This window comes from Topomyia yanbarensis, chromosome 3, assembly GCF_030247195.1.
Source record: "Topomyia yanbarensis strain Yona2022 chromosome 3, ASM3024719v1, whole genome shotgun sequence".
In the NCBI taxonomy this organism is placed as follows: Eukaryota; Metazoa; Arthropoda; class Insecta; order Diptera; family Culicidae; genus Topomyia; species Topomyia yanbarensis.
The window spans coordinates 331,305,741-331,321,788 of NC_080672.1; the positions used below are offsets into that span (position 1 = coordinate 331,305,741).

The 16,048-nt window shown below is 42.1% G+C and overlaps 1 protein-coding gene across 6 annotated transcripts in view; it reads left to right on the forward strand.

Moving 5' to 3' along the window:
* The first annotated feature begins 4,024 nt into the window (after window positions 1–4,024).
* LOC131691225 (synaptic vesicle membrane protein VAT-1 homolog-like) overlaps window positions 4,025–16,048 on the forward strand; it is a 177,859-nt gene continuing 165,835 nt past the window's right edge. The window contains exons 1-2 of one of the 6 annotated variants that reach the window (XM_058977459.1): window positions 4,025–4,183; window positions 4,923–5,097. The gene's annotated coding sequence lies outside the window, so the exon portion shown is untranslated. Of the gene's footprint in view, window positions 4,204–4,606; window positions 5,098–16,048 lie in introns of all 6 variants that reach the window. The other 5 variants (XM_058977458.1, XM_058977460.1, XM_058977461.1 and 2 more) reach the window with 5 other exon arrangements.

Consider the following 16,048-nt stretch of genomic DNA (forward strand, 5'->3'; position numbering starts at 1 on the left):
TATCACAATATGATATTCTACGTCGATCGGTCCCGCTAAAGCTGCACAGAAAACACTCATGGTGGACTGGTGAGATTCGCCATCTTCGAAACATTCTCCGTAAGAAACGAAAGCGGTATTTTCGCAACAAATCGCACTACAACAAAGCGCTACTTCATCAAGCGGAACATCGGTACGAGACAACCTTGGCGAATACCTTCCAGGAATATATGAACCGCATCCAACATAACCTTCAGAGCGATCCTTCGTCTTTTTTTACCTTTATTAAAGAACGGAGACAGCCTGACAGAGCGCCCGTGAATGTCACGTACAAAGGTGTCACAGTTCGACAGCCGCTTGATTCAGCAAATCTTTTTGCTGATTTCTTCCGTGAGGTCTTCTGCAACTCTGAAACAACTGCCCCGGATTCATATATGAATACTTTACCCACTTATAATATTGCAATATCGAACTCAGCTCTACTTGAGCACGATATACGTACAGCACTGAGTAATGTTGATTCCGCTAAGGGCGCCGGCCCCGATCGTTTACCTCCGAAACTAATCAAAGGATGTGCAGATTCTCTTGTGGCTCCCCTCTCCATTATTTTCAATCGGTCTCTTACCAAAGGCCGGTTTCCTCGCGCATGGAAAACTGCAGCGATAACCCCCATTCAAAAAACGGGAAGCGCACAGCGTGTGAAAAACTACAGACCTATTTCTATTCTCTGCTGCGTAGCGAAAGTTTTGGAGAAACTTGTATATGAAAAAATGTATGCTGCTGCTAAACCTGTCATCTCTGATTTCCAGCATGGTTTTGTCAAGAAACGCTCGACTCTTTCAAACCTATTGTTCCCTGCTGTGGAAGAACGACACCAAGTAGACGCGGTGTATTTTGACTTTTCAAAAGCTTTCGATAAAGTTCCACATAATATTGCCATCGATAAGCTGGAAAGGCTTGGCTTTCCCTTTTGGCAAACTAATTGGCTGAAGTCCTACCTAGACAATAGATCAGCTTATGTGAAATTTGCAAATCTTACCTCGACTGTTTTCGAATTACCGTCTGGGGTCCCGCAAGGCAGTCATCTCGGGCCTCTTATTTTCATCTTATTCATAAACGACCTCTGCGAGCGAATCCAGTCTGAAAAGCTGTTATATGCCGACGACCTGAAGATTTTCCGAAAAATAAAATCTCCTCTAGACTACGTAGTTCTTCAAGCTGACATAGACTTAGTTCAAGATTGGTGTAAACTCAACGGAATGGATTTGAACATAAACAAGTGCAAAGTGATTAGCTTTAGTCGATGCCGCTTAATTTCTCGTTTCGACTATAAAGTAGATGGCTGTAGCCCAGAAAGGGTGTTGTCAATTAAAGACCTAGGCGTTTGATTTGACTGCAAACTGAAATTCAGCGACCATATTTCCACAGTAGCTGCCAAAGCTTTTGCGACTCTAGGTTTCTTGCGAAGAAACGCTTCAGATTTCAGTGACCCGTACGTACTCAAAACATTGTACTGCTCTCTGATACGTAGTACCCTGGAATATGCTGTCCAAGTTTGGGCGCCACACAACGCAACTCAATGTGATCGAATCGAGCGAGTGCAAAAACGTTTCATACGATTTGCTCTTAGAAAGCTGCAATGGCGCGACCCAGTACGTTTGCCTCCATACTCTGACCGATGCAAGCTGTTGAACATGCAGACTCTTGAACAGCGACGGGTTTTACTACAGAGGCTTTTAGTATTTGACGTTATCACTGGAAACATCGATTGCCCTGATCTACTCCAGAAAGTAAACTTTTATGCTCCGCAGCGCCGATTCCGGAACCCGCCTCTTCTTTGGATCCCCCGGCATAGAACTGCATATGGACAGAGTAACCCAATCGACATATGTTGTGCGAAGTTTAACGAAACAATTGGTGTTTTTGATTTTAATGTGTCTAAAAAGAGTTTTAAGTTAGGCATAATCAATGTATAGGATTAAGGTTTTATTTTTTAACGTCTGAACGGCAGTCTGCCGAAGATATGTATAATAAATTAAATTAAATTAAAATTGCAAATAGATACCTGTTTACGAAGCAGAGAAATATTTTTTCCTCACCAACTGCGTATAGGGGGTCGTTCATATCTATCTCGCTATTGAACACTTCCGTGTCATAATCGTGGTTGCTGCCTTTATGTTCGCAAACATGCTTGCTTGTTGCCTTTATGATTGTGAATTTCCTCAATGATTGTGCTGGCTGTAGATTTTGAGATATTGAAGCAGCTTTTGCCTTGGTCAATATTTCCTGAACATGTGCCACATATTTGGTAATTGTTTGTGTTCAGCGGTAAATAAATCGTAATGTGACGTTCTAGTTTGCCTTTGGTATGTGCAAAGAATACTATGTATAATAGTACTATCGCATTATGTTTTGTACTGCTTTTCTCCCATGCATCCGATCTTGTAACCGAACATTGATTCTCTCACCGTCCATTTATATGAAGATCTTAATTTCAGCATTTTCACACACAACCATTAAAATTTTATTGCTTTAAATCATTCAAAATCAATGATTTCGCCTCATCCAATTTGTTGAACGCTATGAACGCAGAATACCTGAGCTGGTAGAACTCAATAAAGGTGGCTATCGTAAGTATAGCCTCCATTTTCACCTTCAGAAAATGTTCCTCATCACAAATATTCTGTCTTATGAGAATCACCACTAATCACAGTATTTGGCCGGTGCACCACTTCTTGCTTCTGCGACTCACTCATCTCGACAGATTACTATGACATAGTATAGTAGAAGTTTCCTTTGTTCTTCAGACAAGGAACACAATATAAAAGTATCTTTATTTGTCGTTCGCTTCACACCAGCTGGGACAGAAGCATAAACCATTGAATTTTGTGACCATTGATTTTGGTTGTTGGAAACACCAATCTTCTAACTTTATCTCAAACCAAACTACAAGTTTGCTACAAGCTAAAGTTGCTGATAATTTTCAAACATTTCGGGGGGGCTTTAGCCCCCTAGCCCTCCCTCTAGCTACGTGCCTGCTCAAAATGTATGCAAATGCTGGAACCCTGTCTGGTTGAATAGAGGGGGTACGAGAACACCCCCCAAGCCTCTGAGCCTCCAGTTGCGATTTTTAACTAATGTACGGCTCGCTAGTTTGTACGGTTATGGGATGGATATCGAAGCACATTGAATCCGAGAAGCTTTTATCAACTCATCAACAAGGTATGAAATGACTACTTTACCCTGATTTTTACTTCAACAAACATATTTTATCTTGCACGATCCCTGCAATCCAAGTGTATTTCCTGTCCATTGTACAATTAGTACCATGAATTCCGTTCCTCTTCGTCAACTGTGCGAATGCCTCACAAGACAGAGCATAACTCTGTGAACATGCTCCTCAAGAAAGTAGAGTCTATTTTATGCTATAATAATGATTTCAAACCGGTCATTTTTATGGTAGCCTCTCTTTCAATTTCCTTTCCAACATGTATGCTCACTCCATGTGCAACAGAGTCGAATGGTTTTGGTTGCGGTGTATGCGTGTGTGCGCATGGTTGTTGAAGGGGAAGGCATTGTTTGCCATTGTGTTGGTGTCGCACACCCCCGTACTTGCGCTTCTTTTTGTTAGCTCAACGATTCGGCCGACTTGTCCATCGAGTCCTGACATATTTTTCTTGATTGTAGCATAATTTTGATTGATTTTTGGCGTTTCCTTGGGTTAGCTGCGCTTCGAAATGAGATATGCGTTGAAATATTAATTTACGATTCATTCGAATAAAGGAGAATCTGAATGTATGTTTTAATTTTATTGCATCTAACCGCCATACTTCTGCGTTAGTGTTTGTGCCGCCTTCTGCATGCTCACTATCGTTGATTATGTGTGTGGCGACGTGTATGTATACATCCCACCGAAAGGCGATCGGGCGTTGATGCGTGCGTGTGAGCATGTATGGCCCGCGTAGGGGAAGGCGATCCCTTGCTTTGTGGACGCGAGGAGCAACAAGAGAGCCTCTATCCCAACTAGGCTTCGGTTTCCAATTCAAATCCATCATTTCACTTTGAATTTTCGTAGCGTTCAGTTCAGTGGAAAAGCCTGAGGCTCATCACCATTCTATATTCGTGTCTGTTGTAATCTAGGCGTTGTTAGGCGTTAGTTCTTAGCCCAAGTGCTGATACCTAGTTTGTATCACCGTGTTATAAAGTGAGTACTGATTTTATCCAGTGAGTATATAATTTGAAGCTGGTTGATCCTCTGCAAACGGTTGTTCCCGGCGGAAAGCTTGTTTCTAGATTATTCGCTTTTCGGAAAACCAGTTTAGCTCGATCAAGTGCGTGTCTGGTTATCCAGTCTGCAAAGTTTGCACAAAAGAAAACACCTTCGAATCGATAGTTGATGTGGTCGAACTAAAAAGGATACTAAAGCGACCATAGTTCCGCTGTCTGTGAAGTGTGGAAGTGATTTGAACCATTTTTTTTTATTAAGAAGGCCCACAAAAAGAGTTGTCCAGAGGAACCCTGCAAAAAGAAGAAGATCGAAGCGATCAAGTTTTATACATTTTGCCTTCCCTTTCTTTAATTCCTGTTGGATAATTATTTGACCGGTTCGTTCTCTCTTCTTCGGCAGAGTCCCCTCGACGATTTGCCTTTTCATCCATCCTTGCGATCGCGCGCGCCTGCTTCCCTTCGTCGTGGTCGTTCGTACTGCGGAGTAATATTATATTTGCACCCATATATTCTGGTGGGGCCACGCCAATTTTATAGCGAAAAAAATAAAAGGAAAAAAACGCAACGGCGACGACCATCACACAAAGTGCGAGTGTATTCATTATACTTACTGCCGCGGAGAGCCGCTAGTGTTGTGTGTAACGATAGTATAAAAAAAAGTTTAACAAAGGAAAAACGTATCGTCGGCTGTCCGGCTTCTTTCCGATTCCTTTTAGTCGCATTCGAGGCAGTTCCGAGAGTAGTGCGTTGTCGGTTTGAGACCATAGCTGAAGAGCTCTGTACGTGGAATCAGTCGTTTTTTATCTGTGAGTGACACACCGAAGAAAGAAGGTGAGAAAAGTGCTGTTTTGAACCCCTCCCCGGCTAAACAACCAGGAGAAATTACATATGGTGAGTCATAATGATTGATTTTTAAAGTTTCTTTTTGCCTTTCATTATCCGACCACGTCGGATATCGCCTTCCAAAGCATACAAGCGGCTTTTTTTCTCTCTGTGTGACCACACAATGTCATGATCGATAAGCAGTCTTTACTATAACTATCAACACTGTCAGCAATGCGCTTTTGTTGTAATCAACCGGAAAGTGATCGAGTGCTAGTGCACACACACGCTGTTATGGTGCACATGGTTGAAACTAGGATGTGTTGAAATGGTGATCATTTCGACGTCAACGACCTTTTTCCGAGGTTTCTAGGTTTTAAAATCAGGAACCATCACTCGGGTTTTTGCTGGCCCCAGAAATATTCTATCGTGGCTTTGTAATATGGTTTCTGTTTGAAACGAAACCGAGTAAGCTTCTAACCCCAATGGCTGTCAAAATGTATGTGGTGGGGCTGGAATCTGACCAAATTTTGGGGTCAGGTAAAAAGAATGTAAAACTGTACTATAATTTATCTATATAGTATTTCGCAAAATTTCATTGTGTTACAATAGTTGCCTAAAAAGATCAAAATGATTTTTTTGACCATTTCATGGTGAATGTTGTTTACTTACGCAGTAAAAAGTATGCAGCTGTAGAATTTGAAACATAAATGCACTGCACTGTTAATTTTTTCGCATAATGCTCCAAGGCAGCATTCTTTGATGCTTTTTCTCACATTTAATTTTATTAGTCATGCCCCTCGGCGATAAGAAACTACCAGAACAACCGTATCATATGTGTACGTTGTTAATTTTTTTCTCACACTGTAAACCACTTTTATCCACATACGTAATTCTTCTTGTTAGTTCGACTGACTACTTGGATGATCATCAATCTTTATCATCATCTTCACCTCTAGGGTGTAAGTTTCTAATCTGCGTAAACGTAAACAAATAAAATTTCTATTGCTGGATTGTCAGAAATAAGTTTTAATTGTTTTCCAGCATATCAAAACTATTTTTTCGATAATGAAACATCCTTTACACTCAAGCTTCTTTTTGTACCGATTCTTGAAGTTATGTTTTAAAAATGCGGATTTTTTGAAAATGTGCAATTTTACATTATTTGTATTGTCACATTTTTTCCAAAGGTAATCACCAAGGAAAGATCAATTATGCTGATCGGTTGGTTGCATTTTCGAACCGCTTGAAGAATCGATCGCTTTCTATAGAACGACATCCCTGCTAAGTGCTGCGAAATGGTTGCACTCTGGTAACGTAATATTTCCCAGTTCTTACAAAGTATTGAACATTCATTCCACATCAATGCCTTTCCTGGCGCTGCCGTCCAGTTGCCGATAAGCTTATCATAAATGCTTCTTCTCCGTCAGTTGCTGTTTGCCATCGTTTCCATTTTTCGGTTGTTTCAACGTTAAATAAACACTTTTCAATAATTGATTCAATTATTTTGAATTAAACATGAAAGTGAGAGTAGGCTATGCATTTTTTTGTTATTATCTTGGCATGTTATTCGTGCCTGTGTGTGCCGTATAGTGTGCAGGAAAACGATGTTTTCTGAGCGATCAATGCTCGGCGACCGCTTGAATGCATATATGTTATTTTTTTTTTTTATCCAAATCGTTTATTTGATAAGGCACGTTGCGTTAGCTTAAAGGTGCCAATTTTGTTTTGTTTTACATTTTAAATTGCTTAAAACTAGGGGATTACATATTGATTTTTTTAAAATGAAACTAATGCGATTTTATAGCTATCTTATATATCTACACAAGGGGATAATATTATTTTCATAAGATTAGGGGGGTCATTTAGTTTTTGTGGCAATATGGTTTGACATTTTTATCAGTGAGATTATTGGAGCAAATAATGTTTAACTAAGGGGGACAATTTTTTACGACTAACTTAAAACTAGGAATAACTAGAGGGCATGATTGAATTTTGTAAAGATTCGTAATTATAGTTATTTTTGTGGGTAGTAGAGTTGGGCATTTTCAACGAGATTATATAATATAATAGTTAAAACTAGAAGAGACAAGAAGAGCTAAATGCTTCGTGATATATTGGGGGGGGGGGGGGGGTGGGGGGGATGGGGCTTTTACTTCTGGGTATAAGAGTCAGGGGAGGGAGGGTAGACAAAGATGGCAGGGAGAGAAAATTATTTCAGTTTCAGGCATCGTGAGATCAACGGATGGATTACAAACTCGGGTGGCCTTCATCAGGGGAATCATGTACTGGGACGCCGGGTGGTCCTCCTCAAGATGGCAGGGGTTTCTCCAGACGATTTCGTAGTACGGCTCAGATGTGGATCGGCAACATTTCGAGTTAAGCGTGTTATGTTCGTGCCGTAGGTCCCGTGTTTGTTGGCTCATTCGATACAGATGCTTTGATACAGGTGGAAGAGAGTTCTGAGAATGATAAGGAAAATAAGAAGGGGCAGTTAGACTTGTATGTTGATGGTTTTGAGGAACGTGTATATAAGGGACATATAGAGGACATCGCGGCTTGCCAGCACATCTCGAACCGGGACGTTGGTTGGTCTTCCTCGGGCCCGCAGGGTATCCATTAGCCGAGACCTGGCGGAACTGTACTCGGTGCACGCCCAGACAATGTGCTCGATGTCGTGATAGCCGTCGCCACAAGCGCAGATACCACTATCCACGAGCCCAATACGCCGGAGATGTGCATCCAGCATGTAATGGTTTGCCATGAGTCGCGACATCACACGAATGAAGTCACGACCCACATCCATCCCCTTGAACCAAGGTTTCGTCGATACCTTAGGGATTATCGAATGTAGCCACCTTCCCAGCTCCCCACTGCTCCATGAAGTTTGCCAACTTTCGAGGGTTCTCTGATGAGTAATACTGAAAAATTCGCTGAAGCAAATTGGTCTTTCGTAAACGTCTCCTTCTAAGGCACCCATCTTAGCTAAGGAGTCTGCCTTCTCATTGCCCGGAATGGAGCAGTGAGAAGGGACCCATACCAAGGTAATCTGGAAAGAGTTGTCAGATAAAGCACTCAGTAGCTCCCGTATTTTCCCCAAAAAATACGAGGAGTGCTTTCCATGTTTCATCGAGCGAATAGCGTCAATGGAACTGAGGCTATCCGAAACGATGAAGTAATGGCCTGCGGGTAATGTTTCAATGACTCCAAGGGTATACTGAATGGCAGCTAGTTCTGCGGCGTAAACTGAAGCAGGGTCACTGAGTTTGTAGGAGGCGGTGAACTTTTGATTGAAAATACCGAAGCCAGTGGACCCTTCGAGGTTTGATCCGTCAGTATAAAACATCTTAGAACAGTCGACTTCTCGGAATTTATTATAAAAAATGTTTGGAACCACTTGTGGGCGTATGCGGTCCGGGATTCCACAAATCTCGTCTTTCATGGATGTGTCGAAGAAAACAGTAGATTCAGAAGTATTTATGAAATGCACACGGTTGGGATTGTAAGAAGAAGGGTTAATATTCTGCGCCATGTAGTCAAAGTACAGGGACATGAAACGGGTCTGAGAATTGAGCTCAACAAGCCTTTCGAAATTTTCAATCACGACCGGGTTCAAGATATCGCATCGAATGAGCAATCGATATGAGAGTTCCCAAAATCGATTTTTCAACGGGAGAACGCCCGACAGCACTTCGAGACTCATCGTATGGGTCGACTGCATGCACCCTAAGGCGATACGCAAACAACGATACTGAATTCTTTCGAGTTTGATGAAATGTATGTTCGCGGCGGAGCGAAAGCAGAAGCATCCGTATTCCATTACCGACAGTATCGTTGTTTGATACAACCTAATTAGGTCTCCTGGGTGGGCACCCCACCATGTTCCGGTTACTGTACGAAGAAAGTTGATCCTTTGCTGGCATTTCTGTTTCAGATACCGAATATGGCATCCCCAAGTACCTTTCGAGTCGAACCAGACCCCTAGATATTTTACTGTGAAGACCTGAGCGATAGTTTGACCCATTAATAGAAGCTGTAGTTGTGCTGGTTCACGCTTCCTTGAAAATACAACTAGCTCAGTTTTCTCCGTGGAGAATTCGATACCCAGCTTAACAGCCCAAGCAGACAAATTGTCCAAGGTATTCTGTAATGGTCCTTGTAGATCGACAGCTTTGGGTCCCGTAACAGACACCACGCCATCGTCTGCAAGTTGCCTTAACGTGCAGGAATTGTCAAGACATTCATCAATGTCGTTGACGTAGAAATTGTATAACAGGGGGCTTAGACATGAGCCCTGGGGAAGGCCCATGTAGCTAAATCGTGATGTCGATAAGTCACCATGCGAAAAATGCATGTGCTTTTCCGACAACAAGTTTAGTAAAAAGTTGTTTAAAGTCGCTGAAAGACCATGCTGGTGCAGCTTCTCTGAAAGAATGTTGATCGAAACTGAGTCAAAAGCCCCCTTAATATCTAGGAACACTGATGCCATCTGCTCTTTGCTAGCATAGGCCATTTGAATTTCAGTTGAGAGCAACGCAAGACAATCGTTCGTCCCTTTGCCTTTGCGAAAGCCAAATTGTGTATCTGACAGTAAGCCATTTGCTTCGACCCAATTGTCGAGGCGGAATAGGATCATTTTCTCGAACAACTTCCGGATACAGGATAGCATTGCGATCGGACGGTACGAATTGTGGTCGGAGGCTGGTTTTCCTGGTTTTTGGATGGCGATGACCTTCACTTGTCTCCAATCGAGTGGGACAATGTTAGCCTCGAGAAACTTATTAAATAAGTTCAACAAGCGTCTCTTGGCAGAGTCAGGCAGATTCTTCAACAAGTTGAATTTGATTCTGTCTGGCCCCGGAGCTTTATTGTTACACGACAAGAGAGCAAGTGAGAACTCCACCATCGAAAAAGGTGTTTCGTTCGCGCTATCGTGAGGAGACGCGGCGTGGTAAATCTTCTGTGCCGGGGCGGAATCCGGACAAACCTTCTTGGCGAAATCGAATATCCAACGGTTTGAATATTCTGCACTCTCGTTAGTACTGTTTCGGTTTCGCAAACGCCGGGCCGTGCCCCAAAGAGTGCTCATCGATGTTTCTCTCGTTAGTCCGTCAACGAACCGGCGCCAGTAACTACGTTTCTTGGCTTTCATCAAACTCTTCATTCGCGTTTCTAACGTCGCATATTGTCGATAGCTAGCAGGTAACCCGTCGTCCCGGAAGGTCTTATACGCGGCGGCCTTCTCCGCGTACACGTCTGAGCACTCTTTGTCCCACCACGGATTAGGAGAGCGTTTTTGTATGTTCGCGCCGGGTACTGGCTTAGTCTGAGCTTGATTCGCGCTGTCGAGAATCAAGCCAGCCAAAAAGCTGTACTCTTCATCCGGAGGAAGTTCTTGGGTAGATTCGATGTTGTCGGATATCGCGGCAGCATAGCTCTTCCAATCGATATTTCGTGTGAGGTCATACGAAATATTGATTGATTTCAATGGCCTTGAACCGTTATTGATTGAGACTACAATCGGCAGATGGTCGCTGCCGTGGGGATCAGGAATTACCTTCCACGTGCAATTTAACCGCAGCGATGTTGAGCAAAGGGACAAGTCTAAGGCGCTCGGGCGCGCTGGAGGAGCAGGAATCCGTGTCATTTCACCCGTGTTTAAAATTGTCAAATTGAAGTTATCGCAAAGATCCTGAATTAAGGAAGACCGGTTATCATCATAGAGGCAACCCCATGCTGTACCGTGAGAGTTAAAGTCTCCTAAAACTAGTCGCGGTGCTGGCAGGGATTCTAAGATGTCTTGTAGCCGTCGGTGCCCAACCGCGGTGTTGGGGGGAATATATATGGAAGCTATGCAAAGGCTTTTGCCTTTGGTTGTTACTTGACAAGCGACAACTTCAATACCTGTTATCGAAGGAAGGTTAATTCTGTAGAAGGAATAGCACTTTTTGATCCCCAAAAGCACTCCTCCATAGGGGGTGTCTCGATCCAGGCGAATAATATTAAAGTCGTGGAAGTTGAGATCTATGTCGGAAGTTAACCAAGTTTCACATAATGCAAATGCATCGCAACTCAAATTATTTATTAACATTTTGAAGGAATCAATTTTCGGGATGATACTTCTGCAATTCCACTGTAGAACAGTGATCAAATCCGTGACCTCGTTCGATGAGTTAGCCATCGAAGGATACAATCGCTGAGAGGAGGGGCCATTTAGCAGTCAACTGCTTCAAAAATGTTCTCACTGTAGGGAGAAAAGCTAACATAAGACTTTTAATAGGATCAGTAATATTGAAAGTTTTTATTATCCAGTCCACTATGTCCGAGAGTTTTATAATTCCAGTGCTGTGATTACTCTCGAACTGAAACAAAGGAACACTTGGGATTTTTGATGTTCCTGGAAGTGCTGGGAACTCCTTCTCTGAGCTTAATCCTCCGAGACCAGGAGCTAATTGCTTCGGTTTGGTTGCAACACTTCCAATAGATGTCACTTTCGGAGCCCCGTCAAGGGACACCTTCTGGCCTTTACAAGGAACTTTACGAGAGGAAATGTTCCTCCTCTTCCTATAAATTCTAGGCACCCTAGTAGATGTTCCCTCTTGTGGGTTATCAGCCTCGCCCTCGTCAGGAGGCAAGTGAGTATAGATGTTTGCTGAGGATGGTGGCGTAGCATTCTTTAACATTTCTGCGAAAGAATGTTTGGATCGTCCCGCAAGGGAACGTTTCAGTTTATCCCCGCGTAGTTTGTACGCGGGACATGCCGAGATATCATGCAGACTCTCCGCACAGTAAGGACACTTTTCGGCTTGCTTACTGCACGAATCATCTAGATGATTCTCCCCGCATTTTCCACAGCGGGCCTTATTGCTACAATGGGTGGCTGTGTGACCCAGTTGTTTACACTTTGTGCAATTCATGACCCGCGGCACAAACAGACGCACAGGCAGACGAACCTTGTGCAAGAGGACGAAATTTGGCAAAGCGGTACCAGCGAAGGTCACCCGATAAGAGTTTGATTGGGGGTACGTTTTAGAACCATCCCCCGCAACTACTACTGAGTGCAAACGTTTGCACTCAAGTATTTTAACTGGCTGAAGTAAGCGGTCTCTGAATCGGCCAACCCCGTACTTCAGCAGATCCTCGCACGTCAAACTCTCATCGGTTACGACGCCTTCGGATTGTACTCTTACAGCCGGAATATACACGTTATAATCCCGCGTAAAGTGCTCACAGCAAGCAATATCGTTTGCCTGCTTTGAGTTGGCTAGCAACACCCTTATCTTGTCCGAGCGGACCTTTGAAATTTCGGTCACAGCCGAGAACCGTTCCGTCAGGTCTCTAGAAATCTGAAGAAGATTCAGTGATTTAGTCTTGGGCCGAAAGAAGACCACAAATGGACCAGTTGAGAGTTCTGGATAGCATTTGGGCCGGGGGGGAGCCTTAGAAGTTGAACCCGATTCAACTTCCATTTGACCATCCGGAGAGAGAACCATAGAAAACGTCAACGCACGGGGTCAGCGCCCGCGCAGACGGAAGAAAGCAATAAATGTGTTACAAAAGACAAAAACCACTTAGCTTTAAACTGGTGTCCAACGACGAACCGATCCAGCTTATACAGCTGGCTATTGTTTAATCCTCACACGCGAACAAAAGACTGAGGACCGAACCGAACTGGCAAAATAACCTTGAATGCGGATTAACTCTATTCTTTATCGCCTCACACAGCACTACGGACTAGAAAAAACAACCTCTGTCTCGATGAAGAGCTCGAAAACGAATGATGCATATATGTTATGATGCTTTAAGGTGAATTTGGGTAACTGGGCTGGCTCTTTCTTATTTTTTTAGTTTCTTGCATCGCTCAATTGGCATCAATTCCAGTGCCCAAAATATCGGTAATTGCAGTTTCTAATAGATGTTCGAAAGGGCTCAATTGGGTACGTCTGTAGAGAAGAGCCCCTACGCTGACTCTTTCTTATTCGATAAGTTGTGAGATTCATATCAAATTATCAAGAAGGTTTAATTATGTCATGGCCACATAAAAAGTTGTTTAACATTACTTACACACACATTTTAATGTCTTATTTGATATAAAAATTAAGTAATTTACTGTCCATAATTAAGATTTTTGTTTTTCCGTGTGTCCAACGTTCTAATTTAGTATGTACGTTAAAATCAATCCGGTTTCACCTCTTACATTTTTTCCGTTGAATCAAAAGATGCAGATCTCTTGTATATTCCAGTCGCATTTTCTGATAAGTCGATAAATTATGGAGAAATGTTAAATATGAAAAATAAAGCTTCATTATTAAGACACTCGTCTTTCGGTGTCATCCACATTTCTCATGTTGCCAGATCGAAAGATGCAGTTTACTTATGTCTTTTGCAGAGATGCCAGATTTGCAGACAAGTCTGCAAATTCGCAGACTTTTAATTTAGGCCGCAGATTTTTTCGATGACGCAGATATTTGCAGATTTTTCCGTTTGGTTGCAGATATTTGCAGATTTTTTAGTTTGGTTGCAGATATTTGCAGATTTTTGAATATAAAGGCTTTTGGTTACACTAGCTTTCCTGACATTTTTTGTTCTTCCCAGACTTTTAAAATTATTATTACAGACATTTGAAAAAAGTACCTGTCATCTCTGTTTAGTCAGTTTCAGAAAAAAATTCGTTCGAATTACTTTCGGTCAATTAGGTACCAATCCGTCGAATTTATTTATTACGCAAATCTGCATAAGAACGCAAAAAGATGACATTCGACATTGTGTTTAGCAACATTTTAAATTTTCCTTGCTCCTTTCCGCTACAAATGCGTCTTTAACTCATAGAAGATCGCAGAAAATATATATTTCGCGTGAAACAACGCCACAGTTTATTATTTTTTTCCATGAAATTTGACGTTTAACTTAAAACAGAACCTCATCCAATCGCAGACAGTATATTTTTTCAGGATCAACCTCGCACCAGATTGCAAAGGAATATGAAACAAGACACCTACGCTTTTCTCGAGGCTATGCTCTTCGATGCTCATTCACACATATACACCAACACATGCGAACACACAAACCCACAGACTCGCACAGCAGGACGCAACACACAGTGGATAATGAAATATAAATTGGACAGGGTGCGTTTCCCCGGCGTTGACGTTTGCGCCCACCTAGGGTGGGGCGTCGAGAGTGCAGGCAAGGTGGCCGAGCAGGATATCCTCGGTAAATGTATGGGTGTGTTTCTGGTAGCCTCCAATTTATGCTCGTGGAGAGCTTGTGCAATGGTTGCTCGTCCGTTGATTTTGTTTGTATTTTTTTATTTAGTTGGGATTTTTTTTTCCTCTCTCCTATACCTGCGCTTTTGCTCGTTCCTTCGTGCTAAATATATAACTGTCTGGCGAAAAGCTTTACCCAATGACGAAATTTTCGTCTAGCCATGTGATTTTTGCCTTTTCTGTCAGGATCCGTGGTTTTGATAATGAATCCTTTTCATTGTCAAAGGCAGGGTAGAAAATTTGCCGTGTGTTCGTTGGTAGGGTAAATAATACCGGTACGGAATGAATTTATAAATTAAGTTTGATTTTTTGTGTTCATCTCGTCAGTAACTAGCACTAACTTGGTGTCTAGTTAGACGATGTATCTAAACTAGTACTCAAACTAGCACTAGTTATACACAAAAAATTCCAAATAGTTTACACGACATATGCGAGCGTCGAAAGCAGCTGACTTGTCCCAAGTGATGTCTCGGAACACAAATGCAGAAGCTGTTGTTTGCTGACGAGAAAGCGAAAACGAACTCTTGTCTTATGGCTGCATAATGAATTTCTAGTTTCTTGTATTGCAGTCTGAAAAGGGTGATTTTTGCTGCTGCAATAAGTAGTAATAATTCACACGTAGCAGCTTTGACTCTAGTCAACTTGTGCAATCTTTTAAAAAATATTACCCTGTCAAAATTCACTGCCACTTCTAGTTGAATGTCGTTAAAAAGTAAAAAAGAAAATGTGACTACGTATTAGTCGAAATAAAAAAAGGAAAAAATGTAAGAAACGATTGCAAGATGGAAGTGGAGCATCGAAAGGCCTCGTTCCGTAAAGACAAAGCTATTAATTAAAGTTGTGGCCAACAAAATACGTTGTAATTCGGCCAGATCCATGCATCAAATGGCTAAGGACTTCAATGTGTCACGTAAGACGCAAAATAAACCTTAGTTCGTATCTAGTCTAGTCTAGTCTATTTACACATACACAGCCAATACTTGTAGGGATCCTGGAAAATTGCAGAAGTTCGTCCACAATTTTTCGTGTCATTATTAATGTTTGTGGCACTTATTGAATATGGCACAAGCATTAAAGCGGCCAGGCCAACTGTGCGGTGCACAAAATAAAAATGATTCAAAATTATACGGCAATCAAATTATTCATTCAATGAATAATTTTATCGACGGATTATTTTGATCCTTGAGTAAGGAAGAAACGTGGACAACCGTACACAACCGTTTCAATTTGATGGGGGTTTGATAAATCGTTGGGTGTGCTAAGAGGGTTAATATCACTCCTTTGGTCCTAGGTTCCTGGGATGGGACAGACGCAAAATAAACCTTAGTTCGTATCTATACAAACTCCGATAACATCAGCTTCTCTTTGAGGCACCGAAAAAAAGAGACCCGAAAGATGCAAAATGCTAAAAAAAGTGTTCGCAGGTCATCCTGACGTCGTCGTTATCTACTCGGATGAGAAAATATTCGATGTAAGCCGTAAATTTAATCATCAAAATGAGAGGGAGTGGGCGTAGCGTATTGGTAAATCGATTGCCTTGTACGCAGCGCACCTGGGTTCGAGTCCCGACCCCGCACATAGGGTTAGAAATTTTTCCTAAGAGATTTTTCTAACCCGAAGAGGCGAATGACCTTAAGGTTAAAACCTCTATAATTGAAATAAAAAAAAAAATCAAAATGAGAGGGGTCAAAATGAATTATGTTTACATTAAAGCCAGCGATAAATATGGATATACGACCTAAACTGGATTCGAT